This window comes from Rana temporaria, chromosome 9 (genome assembly GCF_905171775.1).
Source record: "Rana temporaria chromosome 9, aRanTem1.1, whole genome shotgun sequence".
Taxonomy (NCBI): Eukaryota; Metazoa; Chordata; class Amphibia; order Anura; family Ranidae; genus Rana; species Rana temporaria.
The window spans coordinates 173912397-173934171 of NC_053497.1; the positions used below are offsets into that span (position 1 = coordinate 173912397).

Sequence of the window (21775 nt, forward strand, 5' to 3'; positions counted from 1 at the left end):
ACCTCCTGATCCCTCCTTACTGCCACCTTCTAATAAGTTTCTTTTATGCGGTATTTGATTGCCACGTAATTAATGGGCAGAAAGATGCGGCAAAAGACCGAATGTACCAGACTGGATTCAGATGACACATTGTTGACCCGTTAAAGTGGAAGGAAAATATCTATTTCTAATACAAACATTCTGACATTGCGAGTTACAACATTTGCATGCATGCATTCCTGCACATCCGTCTTATCTCTACTTTATCCATATTTTCCATTATCCATCTCTTAGAGTTCTTTCTACTATTCCTCCTCAGTGTTATTGGGAGGAGGAGAACAGGTACTTAACTATGAATCATGGGCCCAGGGGAGGGCTGGGCCAGGGGCAGGGTGGCAGTTGCCTCTCAGGCCGCCCTGACTTATGGCCGGAAGCCGTTGCCCGCTACCATTTTCTTTTTTATTCTGGTCTAGGAAGTTGGGCCAGGGGCATGGCCACGGTGACCGACCACTAGCTGTTGCATTCTGGGAGTTGTAGTCCACATTCAAGCTCCCAGTGGGTGGAAAACAGAGCAGCGCAGAGGAAACTACAACTCCCAGAGACCAGATTCTTGGAAGCAGGGAGTGCCAGGGAGTCGGAACGCAGGGCTGGGTGCTGGCTGAAACTTGACCCCAGAGCCAGGAGCATTACCCCCCCCCAGGAGGCCATGGCATGCAAGGACCTGCTGAGATCACTGTGGTGAGAGACCCTGACACCTATAGCTGACCCTCCCATACACCCCATGTAACCTGCCCCAGGTATCAGGCTGCATTGATGGGCACTGGAGTTGACTGCACCGGTAAGGCTGCATTGAAAAAACAGATGGGCCATGGATGGTGAGTTGATTCAGCGGTTCAATGGGCCAATTGACTGAACCTTCCCCCCAGGCCTAAGGCTGCCAGCCCTCCCCTGCATGGGCCCCATAGAGAAATTTTATTAGGGGCCCCTTGGCCATTGCTCTTGTGGTGTCAGGGAGTGTTCTGAACAGTGGTGAAACTACCAGGGTCGCTAAGGTCGCACTAGCGAATGGGCCCCGGGGGCGGGCCCGGACTAGAACAAAAAATAGGCCTGGGCATTTTAGACTGGGCCGCTCGGTCCTTGGGGTGGGGGGGGGTGGTTGGTGACAGGATATTTATCCAGAGAGGTATCCCAATCTGTCAAACAAAGCGACATCCCTGTCAAGCAAAGGGACGTCCCAATCAAGCAAAGGGACGTCCCAATCAAGCAAAGGGATGTCCCAATCAAGCAAAGGGACGTCCCAATCAAGCAAAGGGACGTCCCAATCAAGCAAAGGGACGTCCCAATCAAGCAAAGGGACGTCCCAATCAAGCAAAGGGACGTCCCAATCTAGCAAAGGGACAGCCCAATCTTAGAAGATGCAGACCAGATGCCCGGCCCACCCGGCAAACAACTGGTCTGCCCTATGGCCAGTCTGGGCCCGGCCCTTATGTTACACCACCATGGGGGGGGGGGGCGCTGTGACTCCCCAATTAATGCAAATTGATTTCAGTTTTCTTGTGACTTCCTAGCGACTTGCTTGTGAATTTCTTACAATTTTTCAGTTTTCACATGGCACACATCACACCAAACTTCACTCTCGCCTCGCTACCCCACTCCTGGCTTTCTTCTCCACTCCCGGCTCTCTCCTTCACTCCCAAATCTCTCCTTCACTCCCAAATCTCTCCTCCACTCCCAGCTCCCTCCTCCACTCCCGGCTCCCTCCTCCACTCCCAGCTCTGTCCTCCACTCTCGACTCATTTCTCTCTCCCGGCTCCCTTCTCCACTCCCAGCTCTGTCCCTCACTCTTGGCTCTCTCATTCACTCTTTCCTCGCTACCCCACTCCTGGGCTCTCTCCTTCACTCCCGGGCTCTCTCCTTCACTCCCGGGCTCTCTCCTCCACTCCCGGCTCTCTCCTTCCTCTCTCCTTCACTCTTGGCTCTCTCCTACACTCCTGGCTCTCTCCTCCACTCCTGGGTTCTCTCCTTCACTCCCTGCTCTCTCCTTCACTCCCTGCTCTCTCCACTCCCTGCTCTTTCGTTCACTCCTTGCTCTCTCCTTCACTCCCGACTGCCGTCTGCTTGTTAATAGGAGTGCTGCACTGTCAGAAAGGAGGAGGGGGAGTGCGAACACAGCCTGCACCACGTCCCGTCTCCTCGCTGCTCCCATTGCTGGGCTGACGGGAGTAGTGATGACATTGTCAGATGGAAAGTTCCCCCTATCCCTACAGTAAACCTTTCACAATTCTCTGCCTGTAGGCTCCTGAGACGTAAATCTGGCCCTGTATACAGATGGCAGTCAGGCACTTAGCATTTTCAAAGGGAGATCAGCAACAGCAGCCTGCATAGCCCTTCCATAGCCGAGCTCCTTTAAAACAAAATTCCGACTTCCTGATGCATCAGATTTCACTTTGAAGCTCCGCTTTCTATTATGTCCGCCGCCTACCAATATGATGTATGGGGGGGGACAAGCTTGTCACCTATTGTTTCCTAATTATCTGAACTAATACGCAGACACTCGCCACTTCTATCAGAGGTTTGTAAACACCCGGTTTGGTTAATGTACAAATTGTTTAACTGCCAAGACTGCTCAAGGCATATGGAGTTTTATTTATTTCGCGACTTGGCACTTTTGAAATGCTGAGTTAAACAAAAAGCTGTTTTTTTTTTTTTTTGTAAGTGGCAAATGAAGGCAATGGGATGCATATTCAAACAGAAGGATATTTGTTATTCTTTGTAATTTGAAGGGAGGTTACTGTTCCTGAAAACAAAGGCGCTGAGTCGTCGCCCACCACCCCGGCACAGCGATTTCGGCACATTTGTAGCATTAAGCAGCTTACGATAATTGTGTTATAAAAGTGGAAGAGAGAAACTTGAAATTAACTTAACTTTCTATTGTACTGAAGGAGGCTTTGTAAAAAATGATGATGGCAACCTGTCTACCGCTAAACTTATTTATCCAGTCAGTTTTGGAGTGTGTTCTGTGCTGTGTGGTCCCTTCATTCTGAAGTCTGTTCAGTCACTTCCTTAACCACTTAAGGACCGGACCAATATGCTGCTAAATGACCCAAGGGGTTTTTTACAATTCGGCACTGCGACGCTTTAACAGACAATTGCGCGGTCGTGCGCGGTGGCTCCCAAACAAAATTGGCGTCCTTTTTTTCCCACAAATAGAGCTTTCTTTTGGTGGTATTTGATCACCTCTGCGATTTTTATTTTTTGCGCTATAAACAAAAATAGAGCGACAATTTTGAAAAAAGTGCAATATTTTTTACTTTTTGCTGTAATAAATATCCCCCAAAAACATATATAATTTTTTTTTCCCCTCAGTTTAGGCCGATACGTATTCTTCTACCTATTTTTGGTAAAAAAAATCGCAATAAGCGTTTATCGATTGGCTTGCGCAAAATTTATAGTGTTTACAAAATAGGGGATAGTTTTATTATTTATTTATTTTTACTACTAATGGCGGCGATCAGCGATTTTTTTGTGACTGCGACATTATGGCCGACACTTCGGACAATTTTGACACATTTTTGGGACCATTGTCATTTTCACAGCAAAAAATGCATTTAAATTGCATTGTTTATTGTGAAAATGACAATTGCAGTTTGGGAGTTACCCACAGGGGGCGCTGTAGGAGTTAGGGTTCACCTAGTGTGTGTTTACAACTGTAGGGGGGTGTGGCTGTAGGTCTGACGTCATCGATCGAGTCTCCCTATAAAAGGGATCACTCGATCGATGCAGCCGCCACAGTGAAGCACGGGGAAGCCATGTTTACATACGGCTCTCCCCGTTCTTCACCCCGGGGGAGCGATCGCGAGGGGGCGGCTATAAACGAATAGCCGCGCCCTCATCCTGGATCGCTCGGACAGCCATGGGAACCGCCGCATGTACCGGGGGGGTCCAGATCGGACCCCCGACCCACGTCTAGGCAGGGACGTACAGGTACGCCAATGTGCCTGTCCGTGCCATTCTGCTGACGTATATGTACATACGGCGGTCCGGAAGTGGTTAACCACTTGCTTACTGGGCACTTTTACCCCCTTTCCCGCCCAGGACAATTTTCAGCTTTCAGCGCTGTCGCACTTTGAATGACAATTGCACGGTCATGCAACACTGTGCAAATAGAGCTTTCTTTTGGTGCTATTTAACCACTTCATTGATCTCAGCGATGCGCCGGGCACAGTGTTTCCCCGCTGCGCGCCCCCAGCGGCACGCGCGGGTAATGTAAATAACAGGACGTCCAGGGACGTGCACCCGGCACTTAAGAGCCGTCTTTCGTCTATAGCGCGGCCCTCTAGTGGTTAATGTTTTTCTTAGTTTCTGTTATAAAATCTTGCAAACGTGTAACTTTTCTCCTTCACTGATGTGCGCTGATGAGGCTGCACTGATATGCGGCACTGATGGGCATCAATAGGCAGCACCGAAGAGCACTTATAGGTGGCACTGATGAGGAGGCACCGATTGGCAGCACTGATAGGCACTGTTGGGGCTGCACTGCTAATGGAACACTGATGCTCAGTGCCTTGATTATCAGTGTACATGTCCTCTGTCAGGATTGCTAGTTACCGTCTCTCCTCTACTCACGCAGTGACAGCACGTGAGAAAAGTACTGCCGATAACCTGCAAGTCTGTTTATATTGTGATCAGCTGTGAATGTCCAAATTGAGCCCAAAGTGTCATAATAATAATAATAATTATATAATTAACAAAAGCAACAATATATGGATTGGGGAGTAAGGGCTCGGCTGCTTACCTAAAAATCCCCACCAGTCGAGGACAACGGGGGTCACCAAACGTTGTCTCCCGTGGCGGCCAGGGGGGACATCTATTTGAATGGACCTACTCCCACACCATCCTTACACCCATTCTTTCACTCATTCTTATCACTTGCACACAGTGACAACGTGTGTTTGCACCCACAATCAGCCTCAAGGTATGGGTTTTAGATATCAATTATTACTCACTTAATTAGGTGAGTAATAATTGATATCTAAAACCCATACCTTGAGGCTGATTGCGGGTGCAAACATGTGGTCACTGTGTGCAAGTGATAAGAATGAGTGAAAGAATGGGTGTAAGGATGGTGTGGGAGTGTAGGTGGAGAGATGGGAATAGGGGAAAGGAAGGAATGGAAGGGGAAAAGGTAGAGTTAAAACGGGAATGGGTGGGTTGGGGGGCAAAGGGAGAAAGGGGGGCAAAAGGCATTGGAAATAAAGGAGGAAGAGGAAGGGGGGAGGGAAGGCAGGGGGTAGGAAGGGATGGATAGGGGTGAAGGAAATGGGAAAGGGGAGGGAGGGCATGAAAAGAGGAGAGGGAGGAGAGGAAAGGGGAAGCAAGGGGGGGAGGTGAAAGGGGGGAAGATGAGGTAGGGGGGATAGATGGGGGAGGGTTGAAGTAGAATGAAGAAGATGCACCGTCTCAGCATTGTTGGTGATTGCAGCACCCCAGACACTGGCGCTGGCTTAGGAAGGATGGAGTGGAATGGGTGTAAGGATGGTGTCGGAGTGTGGGTGGAGGGATGGGAATAGGGAAAAGGTAGGAATGGAAGGGGAAAAGGTGGAGTTAACCACTTCCATACCGGGCACTTACGCCCCTTCCTGCCCAAGCCAATTTTCAGCTTTCAGCACTGTCGCACTTTGAATGACAATTGCGCGGTCGTGCTACACTGTACCCAAACAATTTTTTTTATCATTTTGTTCCCACAAATAGAGCTTTCTTTTGGTGGTATTTGATCACCTCTGCGGTTTTTATTTTTTGCGCTATAAACAAAAGAAGAGTGACAATTTTTAAAAAAAAACACTTTTTTACTTTTTTATTTAATAAATATCACAATTTTTTTTAAAAAAAACTTTTTTTTCCCTCAGTTTAGGCCGATACGCATTCTTCTACATATTTTTGGTAAAACAAATCGCAATGATCATATATTGATTGGTTTGCGCAAAAGTTATAGCGTTTACAAAATAGCTGATAGATTTATGGCATTTTTATTTTATTATTTTTTTTACTAGTATTGGCGGCGATTTGCGATTTTTTTACTGTCACCGTGACATTGCGGCGAACACATCGGACACTTTTGACACGTTTTTGGCGCCATTCACATTTATACATCGATTAATGCGATAAAAATGCACTAATTACTGTATAAATGTGACTGGCATTCAAGGGGTTAACACTAGGGGGTGAGGGAGGGGTTAATATGTATACCTGTATTGTGTTCTAACTGTGGGGGAAGGGGGGTGACTGGGGGAGGTGACCGATCTATGTCCCTATGTACAAGGGACACAGATCGGTCTCCTCTCTCCCCTGACAGGACGTGGAGCTCTGTGTTTACACACAGAGCTCCATGTCCCTGCTCTGTCGTTACCGATCGCGGGTACCTGGCGGACATCGCGACCGCCAGGCACGCGCATCGGCATCTCGGGGACGCACCGGGCGCGCGCGCCCCCCAGTGGCCGCAGGAATACAGGACGTCATATGACGTCCTGTTGAATATTCAGAGTCACCGTGGAGCCGTCATTTGACGATGGCCCGGTACTCTAGTGGTTAAAATGGGAAAGGGGGGGGGGGGTAGAGAGAGAGGGGGGAAAGTGGGGCCAAAGGGATTAGAAATGGAGGGGGAGGGATGGTGGGGGGTAGGAAGGGATGGATGGGGGTAAAAGAAGTGGGAAAGGGGAGGAAGGGCATTAAAAGGGGGGAGGGAGGAAAGGAAAGGGGAAGCAAGGGGGAGGTGAAAAGAGGAAAGGGGGAAAAAAAGGAGGGGAAAAAGGAGGGGAAGGTGAGGTGGGGGGGGGATAGATGGGGGAGGGTTGAAGTAGAATGAAGAAGATGCACGTCTCAGCCTTGGTGGTGATTGCAGCACCCCAGACACTGGCGCTGGCTTAGCTCTTGTATATCATTTTATTATATTTTGTGTTTTTAGTGTAATAAACTTGTCATTCTCATCACCACGTCAAGGCGGCATCTGTTGAAAAGCTAATGGTAGATGTTTACCTTGAAAGATTCAATTTGCAAGTTTTGTTTCTATTTCTTCTGTCATGAATTTTCAATTACCTCTCACTTACTTTACTTGTACGATGCACTTTTCCTTTTTTTTATTTTCATAATTTACTTTAAATATCTAATTTTCTTAAATGTTCCTTTTCCGGGCCATATGTCTGCATGTTTCTCCGGCATTTATTTGCATAACAAAGTAAAATTTGTATGAACATAAGGACGTATTCGTGAACAAATTCCGATTCCTAATTATAATATGGAATCTGAATTTAAATTCTTGTTTTTTTTTTTTGTATTTTGATACATGGATCCGGTTGTTACAATGAGTTACGCCCACAATTCACACAGGCCACAGCGGACTGACCATTCGGGTTCTCGGGCACTGCCACTAGGGGGCCCCATCAGGGTTGCCAGGCTCAGTAAAACCAGGGACAGTATGTAAAAATATGTGTTTTTTTACATCTGTCCCTGATATGTCCGATACCGACATGCTTTTGATGTGAAAATCCTGAGATTTTAGCCGCCCCGCCTCTTGGCGTTGGCCATCTGTAAGCCTGGGGGTCCCATAATCTTCTATTGCCCGGGGGCCCCAGGAGTTGTCAGTCCACCCCTGCCTTCTACTATTAACCACAGACTGTTTTTAACCGACCGGCTCAAGCTTGATAGTCCTCATCTCTTTTCTATTGTCCTGCTAGCGCACCGCTCCAGTGTGAAAGCCCCAAAGGCTTTCACACTAGAGCGGTGCGCTAGCAGGATGGTAAAAAAAAGTCCTGCTAGCCGCATCTTTGGAACGGTGAAGGAGCGGTGTGTATACCGCTCCTTCATATAAATAAGCGACGAAACGTGTTGGGCAGAGATGGAAGATATATATATATATATATATATATATATATATATATATATATACATTCAGTCAGTCCTGGTCAAGCATTCCCATAGACACACTCCTAAACCTTGTGGATGGCATTCTCAGAAGAGTTGAAGCTGTTATAGCTGCAAAGGGCGGGGCCAACTCAATATTAAACCCTACGGACTAAGACTGGGAGGCCATTAAAGTTCATGTGCGTCTAAAGGCAGGTGTCCCAATACTTTTGACAATATAGTGTGTGTGTGTGTGTGTGTGTATATATATATATATATATATATATATATATATATATACTTTATTTATCAGGGTATTGCGCGCTCCGGCGTATATCGCGCACCCCTAAAGTGGACCCGACATTCCTGTAAAAAAAACATTTGAGTACTTAGTTTTGGTGTCTTGCGCGGTATCCATCGGCGGCCTCGTCGGGTCCGGCGTCCGTCTGCGGCTTCGGGTGTCCTCTTTGTCCTTCTGCGGCGTCCTCCCCGCTCGATCCCCGCTTTCCCGCGCCGAGTTTGAATACTGCGCCGGCATATACCGAGCGCAGTACACTCGTGTATTGTCGGGCAGGCTCGGCTACTCTCACGCCCTGTACATCCAGGACGTGAGCGCGAGAGGAGCCGAACCTGCCTGACTATACGCGAGTGTACTGCGCTCGGTATATGCCGGCGCAGTGTTCAAACTCGGCGCGGGTATCGGCGTATATCGCGCACCCATGATTTTGCCCTTGATTTTCAGGGCAAAAAAGTGCGCGGTATACGCTGATAAATACGGTGTATGTGTGTGTATATATATATATATATATATATATATATATATATATATTGCTTAGACTGTACAGATAAGTTTATCAATTATAGCTTTGGGGTAAACCTATTTTTCATGGGAACCAACGACAGAAAAGACCAACCGGAACTTTTTTTTTTGTCCACCGCAGTTGCTCCTTAAACAATTAAATGCTTAATGGTTGACCTATATATCCTTACACTCTTCCCAGATGTAATTACTTAAAAAAAAAGAAGGCAATTTACTCTACGGACGTTTCAGCCTTTAATATAACATAAAATACGAGCGGGTGTATATAGCGGAGCTTTTGTTTTACATCTTAACCGTCATAAGCTGCAGTTTATTAGAGGAGAGCGTACCCGCGGCTTAAATTTGATTTCAGATAAAATGAGTTTTTCGAGCCTCTGTGCAATTGTAAATAAACTTGCATATCCACGAGAGGGAAAGGAAAATGCAAAGGCTTGACTTTTTCACACAGAGATGCCAAAATGGACGCTGCCAAGATTTAAAACCTAATTTCCTGGCATTAGTGGGGGGGTATGTGTATGTGTGTGTGTGTGAGGAGGGGCGGGGGGTGGCGCCTTTTCAAGTTTAATGCCCAGTTTTATTGCGGGAGGAAACAGGAAGGCACTCGCTGAAATTACCAAGCCGAACTACCTCTGACCCTTTGTACTGTTATACAATATTGAAATTTAAAAGCACTGCCAGGACAATAATTTCTGTCTTAACGAGCCTCAAATTAAGGGATAAAGCTTTCTGTTCACTTACCTTTGCCGTAGCGTGATATACGTTAATTGCTAACTTTGCATCTAAGTTGTTTTATTATATTTCTTTTTTTTTTTTATGAAGATCAGTTGGGGCACGCTGGTAATTTTCAATCGCAGGGAGTCTAATTAAAACTTCCATTATTAACCATCTATTTTCTAGTGGCTTCCTTTTGTTCCAGATTAGGACAGGATGTTCATATTCATTAAGTTATTATCGTGTTGGTGCCCTGGTAAATACAGAGCAAATTAGACAGACAGGCTTTGAAAATTTGTGTATGTGTTGCATGAGAGTTTTGAAGCCTCAGATTAAATCTTCTCTGGAAGCAATGGGGACCATGTTGGCGAATGGGAAGACCAATAACAGGTTGGGATGGAACTTTTATTGGCTTAACAAGACGGCGTTATTTAATTCCAGAATGTCACAATATGTAGAATTAACTGTTCCTTTCACTATTAAAAAGCCATCCAGTTTCAGGCGATGAAACCATGATGGCCAATGGAAAGCCCAATAATAGATTGGGATGTATCACGTACCTGGTGAAGACTAGAATGTGGTGGAGGCCTTTCTTGCGCCGCCTGCCTAACACCTTCGAAGGTGGGGACAGAGAGTGTAAGGCAAGGAGTGGCACGAGTGCCGTAGCAGCTGGCTGGTGATGCCCACGCTATAGATGGGTAGAGCTGATAGCCGCAGACCTTGGAACCGGATGCAAGAGCAGCTTGGCACCAGAGCATGGAACGGGTGCAGAACCAGGAGAGGAGCAGCAGTCAGCGACAACCCAGAAGTAGGATACCAAATCAGCCGGCAAAGCAAGTCCTTAAGATAGGCCAGGGTCGGTAATAGTCAGGCAACGCGGTACCAAGTCAGCAGGCAGATCAAAACCAGTAAACAAGCCAAGGTCGGGATACCGGGTATCAGGGCTAGAGCACAAGCAGAAGTGAAGTCCAAAGGCAAGCCGGGTCATACAAGAGCAATCAGCTTGGCACCAGAGCATGGAACGGGTGCAGAACCAGGAGAGGAGCAGCAGTCAGCGACAAGCCGGAAGTAGGGTACCAAATCAGCCGGCAAAGCAAGTCCTTAAGATAGGCCAGGGTCGGTAATAGTCAGGCAACGTGGTACCAAGTCAGCAGGCAGATCAGATCCAGTAAACAAGCCAAGGTCGGGATACCGGGTAACAGGGCTAGAGCACAAGCAGGGGTGAAGTCCAAAGGCAATCTGGGTCATACAAGAGCAAACAGGTACAGCAGATCAGGTCTTGGGAAGTCAGGAACGAGCTGAAGATCTTCTAACAACTGCTCAGTGACAGAGCAGTTTAAATAAGCCACTGGGTACAAAGTGCTAATTGGTATGTGCACGTGTGCATGCATGCGTCCACGCACAATTTGGCGCATGCGTGCCAATCCTTGCGCGATGAACTGGCACTGCAGAAATGATGGTAGTCTTTTTCTTACACATATTAGCACGTGTGCAATGTGCACGAGCGTAAGCATGTATCCGCACTGGCCTTTTAGTAATGGAGATCCGGTTTACCTTGCAGGATGGACCGTTCATCGGCTTTACAAGACTCTATGAATATATTCCTGTCATGTCACAATTTATGGGGACAACCGTTCCTTTCACCAATAAAAAGCCATCTAGTTCCAGGTGATGGAACCATGATGGCAAATGGGATGCCTGATAATAGGTTGGGATGTAATATTCATTGGCTTTATAATACTGCATGAATACATTCCTGCCCTGTCACAATATGTAGGCACAATTGTTCCTTTCATGATTAAAATGCTATTCAGTTTCAAGCAATGGAACCATGATGGTCAATGGGAAACCCAATAATAGGTTGAGGTGGACCTTTCATTGGCTTTACAAGACTGAATACATTCCTTCCATGCCCCAATTTTTGGGAACAACTGTCATCATTAAAAATCCACCCAGTGACTGGGATATGCCAATTGGTCTTCTGCAGGCAGAAAGAAGCATTCCCTTAGTCCCCTCAGTGATCAGATTGCAACATTGTAACATTGTAGCAGAGGGTGAGCTGTGATCAGGCATCAGGATTTACATGATCTTGTGATCTCTGAGCCGCCATTTCAGTCCATAAAGTAGATGCTGACCCTGGATGTCACCTGATCTAAGGTGGCTCTGTCCTTGAGAGAAATACAGATGAAGGTATTGTCAGGGGAAATTCTGTGTGCTCTGTGGGAGGTGAAAAATACCTAGAAGTGCTACACTTAAGTGGCTGGATCCTCCATTCTCAACCAGGGTTCTGTGTAACCCTAGGGTTCCTCTAGAGGTTTCTAGAGCTGTGGCTGCTTGACCTTTTATCTGATGGGTCTGCATATTTTCAGGGTTAATATCACGTGGCAGAGCCAGCTGCATGACATAATGGTATTTTTATCTGTCTGTATGGGTGGCATTTTGACCACCACTGTAAGGATGGCATTTTTCCCACTGACCCCAAACTGTAATAATTTTAGCATTGTTGATCTAAAATTTTTTGAAGGGTTCCTCTGGGGTTAAAAGGATGAGAAAGGCTGGGCTAGACTTAAATTAGCCTATGCTCTGAAAAAAAAACGAGTAAAGCAATTGCGGTAAAGCCGTTGGGCAATCCTGCTGTCTCCTGAATGCCTGTTAACTGTTTTGTTTTTTACAAATGGCAATTTACAATTGAGCTGATGCACTCCACAGTGTTGGGCTTTGGCTTGCAGTTGCGGCATGGCCCTATTGACTTGAATGGCTGAGTTTGACAGGCTGTCGGCTTGACATACCGCCTTAAATTTGTTGCACCCGCGACACAAAGCATCAAGGCCATGGCATGAGAAAAGTCTCCTCCAGCTGTATTTTGGACTTTAGATGAGCAAATGGGGAAGTGGTAAGTGTTGAGCTTTGGCTCGCAGTTGCGGCATGTCCCTATTGACTTGAATGGCTGAGTTTGACATACCACATTACATTTCTTGCACCCATGACACATCAAGCATCAAGGCCATGGCATGTGAACAGTCTCCTCCACCTATATTTTGGACTATAGGTGGGCACCTAGGGAGGAGGGGGGAGGGGTTGGTGTTAAAACTGTGGATTGCCTGCCTCTTTTTACCACCCCCTGGTTGCCTATGAGAAAGATCTCTTACACCTCACTTAGCATGCATCCTCTTAACACGAAAAATTTCTCTGATTCTAAGTCCACTTTGAATAGGAAGCTGGCATATGGACCCCAAATGGAGCCATTGTTAGTTGGGCATAGGACCCTATGCTTTGGGATTTGAAACTGGGTCTCTGAAAAGATACATTTTCTAAGTAAAAGATATGACACATCCATAAAGTAAAGTTAACTTTGGTTCTTGGACAGGAATGAATAGAGTAATTGTTAGCATTCGTCTAATTTAAATGTGTTTATGAAATCATATGTTTGGCAGAAAAATAAATTCTATGCATAATACATGGCGCTGTCTTATTTCTGATGAAAGTAAATGTAATTATTTTGATAGTTGTGACATTTTATCAGCAATACTCATCAACATAAAACAAAGCAGTATAGTTAACCCCTCGGCTGTAGGGGAAATTTTGAGCTGTGCAACAAAAGAACCCCCCTTACATCCCATAAGTAATGGCAGGCCTTGCGTCATGTACAAGTGAGTGTGATTGGCTTGGCCGTATCTGTACTTGTTCCAAAACCCGCAAATAGTCACCTACAACTTTTGTACACCTTGCCTTTCCAATTTGCAAATGCTGAAATCTCATTGGTCAGCTGTATAGTTTAATAGGCTGTGGACCATTTTTCAACATGGATCAGGCGTTGACTACTCGGAAGAAGGTGGGGGAAGCTCCATAAGTTGAGAGTGCACTTGATCCTGCAGGTCCAAAACATGGAGGGTACCCATTAACTGCAGCAAACAAGCAATACATGAGCTCACAGGACTCATGTGCTAAAAATTATGAGTTTAATAGTGTTTAAAACAGGTTAACAACTCATAGACACCCAATGGTAAGAAGCGTATCTCAGGTCGGTGGAGTAGTCACTTGCAGCTCTCACACGGTGGCCACGGTGGGGCTGTGATACAGTTCTTGCAGTTAACTCCAAAGATGGGGATTGTCTCCAGATATCTCCTGTGAGTGGGAAAGCCTGTAACCTCAGGACATCTCTAGGGAAATGGTACAGGAGGTTTCCAATTTGAGTGGTCAGGAAGATGGTACATTTCAAGCAATTAACCTATTTATCAAGCCTACTTTGATGAAGAGTTCTAAAAACAGTCTTGTCTTTGGAGTTAATAAAGAGGTATTTAAGGTGTTGCCTGCTTGACTTCCAACTGGAAAACCATTAGGCACCTTTTCCTTATGCTGCGTACACGCGATCAGAAATTCTGACAAGAAAACTGTGGATTTTTTTCAAATGGAATATTGGCTCAAACTTGTGTTGCATACACATGCTCACACCAAATTCTGACCGCCAAGAACAACACGTCACCAGCCAAGGTGTGTGGGCTGTCTTTAGCTGAGAGTACTCCACTTGGCAGAGATGCTCTTCCTACTCTTGGATGTCTGTGAGTTGTTGACTTGCTTTTGAACGCTATTTTTGTTGCATGAGATCCATGCGCTCTTGTCTTGTTTTGTATATAGTCTGTGGACCACTTTAAACAAATTTACAGATGTGAAAAAACACTTTTGCCTACATCTTTCAATATAATGAAGCCGGCTACTTGGTAACATCCATTGCATGAATTCCTTTTTGGCTACATGGCCTGAGACAGCAGTAAGGCCAACACATTTCGGCCTAAGCCTTACTCATGCTATGAATAAGGCTTTGGCTGAAATGTGTTACGGTATTACTGCTGTGTTTTTCCATGTAGCCAAATAAGAATTCATGCAATTGATGTTAGAGTAGTCGGCTTAATTTTTTTAGCAAATTATTGCTACATTCCAAAGACCAACATATTTCGGCCTAAGCCTTACTCATGCTATGAGTAATTCTGCGTACACACGATCATTTTTCGGCATGTAAAAAACGTTTTAAAAAAATGTCATTTAAAACGATCGTGTGTGGGCTTCACATAATTTTTCGGGTTCTGAAAAAACGCCAATTTTTTTTCCGAACATGCTGCATTTTTTAACGACGTTTTAAACTATGTCGTTTTTCGGGTTGTAAAAAATTATCGTGTGTGGGCTAAAACGACGTTAAAAACCCGCGCCTGCTCAGAAGCAAGTTATGAGAAGAGAGCGTTCATTCTGGTAAACTACCATTCGTAATGGAGTAAGCACATTCATCACGCTGTAACAGAAAGAAAAGCGCGAATCGTCTTTTACTAACACAAAATCGGCTAAAGCAGCCCCAAGGGTGGCGTCATTCGAATGGAACTTCCCCTTTATAGTGCTGTTGTACGTCACCGCGCTTTGCTAGAGCATTTTTTTTTAAAGGTCGTGTGTGGGCAACATCATTTTAATGATGAAGTTGGAAAGAACGTCGTTTTTTTTATAGAGGCTGTAAAACGTTGTTTTTTAAATGTCGAAAAATGATCGTGTGTACGTGGCATAAGGCTTTGGCTGAAATGCGTTCTGGTTATTACTGCTGTGTTCTTCCATGTAGCCAAATAAGAATTCATGCAATAGATGTTACAGAGTAGTCTGCTTCATTGTTTTAGGATTATTGCTACATTCCAAAGGCCTTGGGCCAGAGCACTGTTTTTCAGTCATGTAATTTGCGGTAGAGCATGTTTTCTCTTTGGGACTGTGTTTTTTGCCTATATCTACCTGTATTTTTTACGTGTACCGTATTTATCGCGGTATAATGCGCTCCCGCGTATACCGCGCACCCCTAAAGTTGCCCCCAATCCTATGTTAAAAAAGTTTTTTTTGTACTTACAGTTTTGGTGTCTTGCGCGGCGTCCATCGGCGGCCTCGTCGGGTCCGGCGTTCGTCTGCGACTGCCCGACTATACCCGAGTGTACTGCGCTCGGTATATGTCGGCGCAGTATTCAAAACTCGGCGCGGGTATCGGCGTATACCACGCACCCACGATTTTGCCCTGATTTTTAGGGCAAAAAAGTGCGCGGTATACGCCGATAAATACGGTAATTCTTCATTCAAAGGCAGATGATACTCTTGGTTTTGGTCTCTTTTCTCACAAATTGGGTTCCTTGTTGTAATTTTACCTCAATAAAAAGGTATTTAAAAGGTGTCTCCTGCTTGACTCCCAGCTTGAAAACCATTAGGCACCCTTGGGTGACTGGTATTGCAAATCAATGGAACAGGTCCCCCCTTTTTAGGAGTTCAAACTATTGCAAGGACTTTATCACAGCCCCTCTACCAGCCAAGGTGTGTGGTATGTCTTTAGCTGAGAGTACTCCACTGACCAGAGATGCTCTTTCTACTCTTGGATGTCTGTGAGTTGTTGACTTGCCTTTGACCACTATTTTTATTGCACGAGATTGATGCGCTCTTGTCTTATTTTGTATATAGTCTGTGGACCACTTTAAACAAATTTACAGATGTGAAAGACCACTTTTGCCTGCATCTTTCAATATAATGAAGCCGGCTACTTGGTAACATCCATTGCATGAATTCCTTTTTGGCTACACGGCCTTATACAGCAGTAACAGACCAACACATTTCGGCCTAAGCCTTACTCATGCTATGAGTAAGGCTTTGGCTGAAATGCATTACGGTATTACTGCTGTGTTCTTCCATGTAGCCAAATAAGAAATCATGCAATGGATGTTGGAGTAGTCGGCTTAATTTTTTTGGCGAATTATTCCAAAGGCCTTTGGGCCAGAGCACTGTTTTCCAGTAATTTAGGTAATTTGCAGTAGAGCATGTTTTCTCTTTGGGACTGTGTTTTTTGCCTACATCTACCAGTATTTTTTACGGGTTATTCTAAATCCAAAGGCAGATGATACTCTCGGTTTTGGTCTCTTTTCCCACAAATTGGGTTCCTTGTTGTAATTTTCCTCTGCTCTCTCGCTATGCTTTCTGTATTATAAGGCCGTATTTGTTTTTCTCACCTAAGATTTTGCTCCTTTGTTTTGACCTTTTCCACGCCTTTGCTCTTATTTCTTTATAAGGTCCCCATATATCTGAAATCAAATTTAAGCCACGAGGTACGCTCTTCTCTAATAAAATGCAGCTTCTGACAGTTAAGATGTAAAACAAAAGCTATATATATATATATATATATATATATACCTCCTCTTCTTTCTTTTTTTGTTAAAGGCTTAAACGTCTGTAAAGTAAATTACCTTCTTAAGTAATTAAATCTGCAAAGACTGTAAGGATGTACAGGTCAAACATTAGGCATTTAATTGTTTAAGGAGCAACTGCATGAGACAAAAAAGAAAATTCAGGTTTGTCTTTTCTGTCAGTCGTTCCCATACTAAATAGGTTCATTCTGAAGCTACAATTTGCTGACCTTGCAATTCGTTATCTGTACAGTCCACGTTTCCCTCCTTAACTGCAGTGGCATAAATACCCAAATTTGACTTAATTTTGTAATTCTTTATACTGCAGCACTCGGACTAGGAGATGAAGGAATAGCATTTGTGGCCAATCGGGTGTCCTGCATTCACATATGCTGACACGGAACATGCTGGGGAATGTAGAGAGATGAGCTCATCAGTTGGTTTCTGCTCCTTCCCAACTGCATGACTGCACATACTGGTCAGAACCATTCAGCAAGCCCTCCGTCTTCTAAAATGTCCTCACCCTCTACTTTTCCTTTAGTGTTTTCTAATCCGTGCATTGGGTACCCAGAAAACTCACTCTTTCACTTTCTAGCAACACTCTGTTGCCTAAATATCTTCTACTAGGTTTAAGATTAGTGTTTTCAGTCCACGCCAATTATTTTTGTTTCCATTGACTTCAATGGGGAAACTCGCTTTGATATGCAAGTACTTTGGATTACGAGCATTCTCCTGGAACGGATTATGCTCGTAATCCAAGGTTCCACTGTGTGTATATATATATAACAATCCAGAGTCTCGATATTTAACCAGATGTGTTACCGGAGGACAGCTTTGGGTAGAGTGATTTCTTGTAATGTGTATAGGATAATTCTGCAGCATGTACTAGTTCCATGCCTCCGTACCAATCCTCACTGGAGTGTATGAGATGAAAAAGTAGCCTGCCTTGAGATATCCCTTCCCATCTGGAACCTCTCTATACACCGTACCGTCCTTCACATGAGGGTTGCTGTCACTGTTCACTCACAAGCATCCCAAAATGAGATGGAGTCTGTGATGAACCCTTGTCCTCTGCAGGACTCTGTCCAGAACCAGCACTATCCAAGAATATTTAACCCCCCTAGTAACCATTTGTACTTCAGTGTAGGGTAAAAACCAGCAGACTACTTTATTCAAGCACATGTTACACAGATATCCCCCTTCAAAACCCTCCCCCCCTCACCCTTGGAAAACAGGGAAGGTTAAACTGTCCAATGACCATAGACACACAGGTCAGGTGTGTTTAAACAGTCTTATCAGCAGGGGGGCTTCTGGAGGAGTCTGCCCCCCCCTCTTTCCTCACAGCAAGACACTTACACATCCCAAAATATTTGGGGCCGACAGCCACGATAGAATACAGTCACATCCCAAACCATCACAGCAAATAGTACATAACAGCCTGAGACAACACACAATATATAAATATATACAAGGTTCCAGTGTGCCTGTAAATAGAGTCTGACTAGTACAGATCAGAATGCAGTTCTCGGGCACCCTACCCAAAGTGACTCCTGTCATAGTCCATCTTGGTTACCTTTTAAATAAGGGACTCCATTTCATTTGGGCATGCTTGCGAGTGAACAAGCATGCCAAAAGGTTCCCTTAACCAAGATGGCCACCAAAGTTTCTTAAGAGTTCTGTGTCCAATCAGACTACTTTCCTCTCTCAAGACACCCCACAGAATATCTAGGGGACCAGTTCCCTTACATGGCTCCCTTTCCCATGCACTAGGCCACATACAGGTGGGACCTGCCAAAAACCTTCTTCGAAAAGATGTTGACTCTTTGTCTATTCTTCTCGAATTTCATCCTGTTCATGGTCACTTTAGCCGCGAACATTCATAATCCTTGATGAAACCTCTTCTCTTCCAATTTTAATGTCCTCTTATAATTGCGAAAAAGTCTGCAACATTGTCTTCATGCGCTATAGATGGTAATGGCTTACCACAACATGTAATATTCATCCCGGAGTGACAGACACTATAAAATCTTTATTACATTGTCAGTCATTTCCTCCCGTGTTATTAATAGATGACACACACACTTTGATAAGTTTAACGCCAAATTCTGGAAAACATGCAAATTGCCTGAATAATTTATGGCACAATATGTGCCGCGCTGCCGTGTGTTTTATCAAACAAGGAAAACAGGTAAATAGCCACATTAATAATTTTCTTTTCATCTCCGTGAAACAATAATCCCTGATCTGATAGAGGGGAGGAAAGACTGCTACTGCTCATTTGGGGCTTGATATGAACTTCGAGTTTGTACGGGCAGAATTGAATAATACATATATGTATCTGGTTTATGGAAAATTACTCTATTAATTCCACAAAGTTCTCCTCCCACAAACTGTTCAGTCCGCAATATCTTTTCTACATTTCTAACGTTTTAAAGAAGATCTCCGACTTAATTGTAAGGGAAGGCTGAGAAATAGTCAAGAAATATGCAATACCAGCAATGATATCAGAAATGCGTGTGCCCAAAAATTCTGTAATTAGGGTTTTTAGTCCACTCCTAGGCTTCTGTGAGATACTCCGGAGTCTTTTGAGCAATAGAACATGAAGTGGACAGCAATTGGACACATTGACAATGCTTCAGGGGTAACAGCAGCAACGGTCACTAGGATCCCTCTCTCAGGTCTGTACTCAGTGTCCCTGGGACTTGGATGTCTCCCTCCAGACTCAGGCAGAACGTTTCCTCAGACTGGATCCTCAGTGAAATCCCTCTTTCAGCTCTCAAAGTCTTAACAGCAGGATAGATCCCCCAGATTTGCACAGCTGGGACCTCAATGAGACAGGCATAGGCGTGCGCACAGGGTGTGCCCAGGCACACCCTAATCACCCCATGCACATTCGTGTTATCACTCTGTGTAGCAGCAGGAACATGGGAAAGATCTCCCTCTTACTGGCTCTGCCATAAGTGAAGTGTTTATGGTCTTCTTCACTGTGCCGGCAGGGAGATCAATGTGTCGGGGTCATATATATGTAGAAACGCATGTGTTTTTGAGCTTAAGGGTGCACACCCTAATGCAATAGGCTGCACACACCTATGGAGACAGACAGGATCTTCAGCTGGATTGCCAGGAAGGGCAGCAGCCCTTATGGGTGGAAACCTCTCCTGCTCTCTGAGGTTCCCAACCATGATCTGGGTACGCCTCCTCATGGATTGGCTGGAGCTTCATAAATATTTAGGTTGCTCATTTGACTCTCCCACCCACTATATTCTGGAAGCTTTCAGAAGACGGGGGAGCAATCAAACTTGCAGAGCCAAGAGCACCCGAAAGCAATCGCGCTCTGCTCTGCTGATTACAGGAGCGCTACGGAACTAAGTTTGCCTAACCAAAACTAGCAGCCTATCTGGAAGGGTGCTATATTTATAATGTCATAAACATATTAAAAAAAAGTTATATACTTTCTTATTACGACAATTATATAATTAAGTAGCATTGTAAAGGAACATAGCAGTGAGCTAGCCCAAAGGATCCTTTTAGCAGTTCTATTTTTTTCTGTAAAAAAAATAAAGCCCTACAAGCGGATTGGAAGGCAAGATTCTACAAGCTGCTATTCGAGCAAATTTCGCAGATTTGGATATTTTAGTATGCCTGTAGAGGCTAATTATAAAAATAATCAAAATAGTTGCTTTTCTTTTTTCTTTTTTTTCATAATCCACTGCTGTATTTTTCTGAATCTTAGAAATAGACATTTGCAAAAGGGAAAATTAAAAAGATAACCGTAAATATTAGGACAATCATGACAGGCCATGGAACTAGCATTTGCAAAAGGAAAGGATAGAAATGACAACCCCATTTATTTATCTTGGTTTAGCTCTTATTTAACCACTTCCAGCCCAATACCGTCATATGATGTCCTTGACCTTCAGTGGGAATATCTGAATGATGGGTGCACCTACAGGCATCCTCGTTTTCTGCCGGTGATTCTGTGCACCATAAGACCGATCATAACGGCAGTTCCGCCGCTTGTTTATTCTTACAGGCGACAGAAGAGGACACCCCCCCCCCCCACACCTTCCGCCACCATGCGGTGCTTCTCCGGGCTCTTCTGTGCCATCGGAGACCCGGAGAAAGAATCGGCTGCCGCCTGGATGATGACCATAGAGATTTCATCTCTATGACGGTCGAAGGCCCGGGGCGCGGTTGTAAACAAAGCCACGATCGCGACTGGTAACCATGAGATCAGTAAATTAATTTTTTGGATCTCATGCTTTCCAGCCTGGAGGAGAGATGTGGGGTCTTATTGAAACTGCATCTCTCCATAAATGTTTCAATTCTTTATGGTAGGATGCATTAAGGTGAAGCTTTACAACCCCTTTAAATCCAGCAATCCGAGTTCATATCTTAGTGGGACCTTCTTTGAAGGCTCAATGGTTATTTATTGCTTCCAACTAGGAGTTTATGGATCTTATGAAGACTAAAGAGAGATTGAGAGATTAAAGTTAAACCATGTAACGGATCACTTTCGGACTCCACTTAAGTGCTTCCGTCAGTACACTGCTTCCTCCAATCTGGATCCTCAAATATCAAATATTACAGCCATATATTGTATCCAAGAACCAGACGAGACTAGCTTAGTTACAAAATGAACATTGAACCGTTTATTAGAACAAGAATACAGTCTTATATACGATTCAGAAGGAGGTTCCCCCCTCCTGATCATATTATCCTAACAATACAACTGTAACCAGAAACATAAATAAACATGAGCTAATTAACTAGTCATTTACCCAGCCATGTGACTCAGAGGTATGGCCTTTCAGGTCTGCCTTGCCGTCTTTTAGCTCAGAAGACACAACACACATCACCATAAATATAAACACAGGACACCTTCTCACAATAGCAGAAGGTCCCAGAATTAGCAGATGGTCTGTCTTCTACATTGTAGACCATAGAATCCACATCCAAGCTATGCTTTGATTAATCAGGGATTGCAGACGACATGGCAACAGTCTATAAAACTCTTACAATGTTCCATAATTCTGATACAGTGGAATTAAATTAATGCATCGTAGATTGCTTGGGGGATATTGTTGATAAATATTACTGTTCCATTTTAAGTAATTTAAACCACATTCTCAGTGTCCATTAAATAGCTGTCCATTTTCTCAGTCACCCTGTGCCCCTAATA

At 44.5% G+C, this 21775-nt stretch overlaps 1 protein-coding gene across 3 annotated transcripts in view; it reads left to right on the forward strand.

Moving 5' to 3' along the window:
* Positions 1-21775, forward strand: part of DIAPH2 (diaphanous related formin 2) — a 1333979-nt gene that overhangs the window by 271118 nt on the left and 1041086 nt on the right. The window lies entirely within an intron of this gene.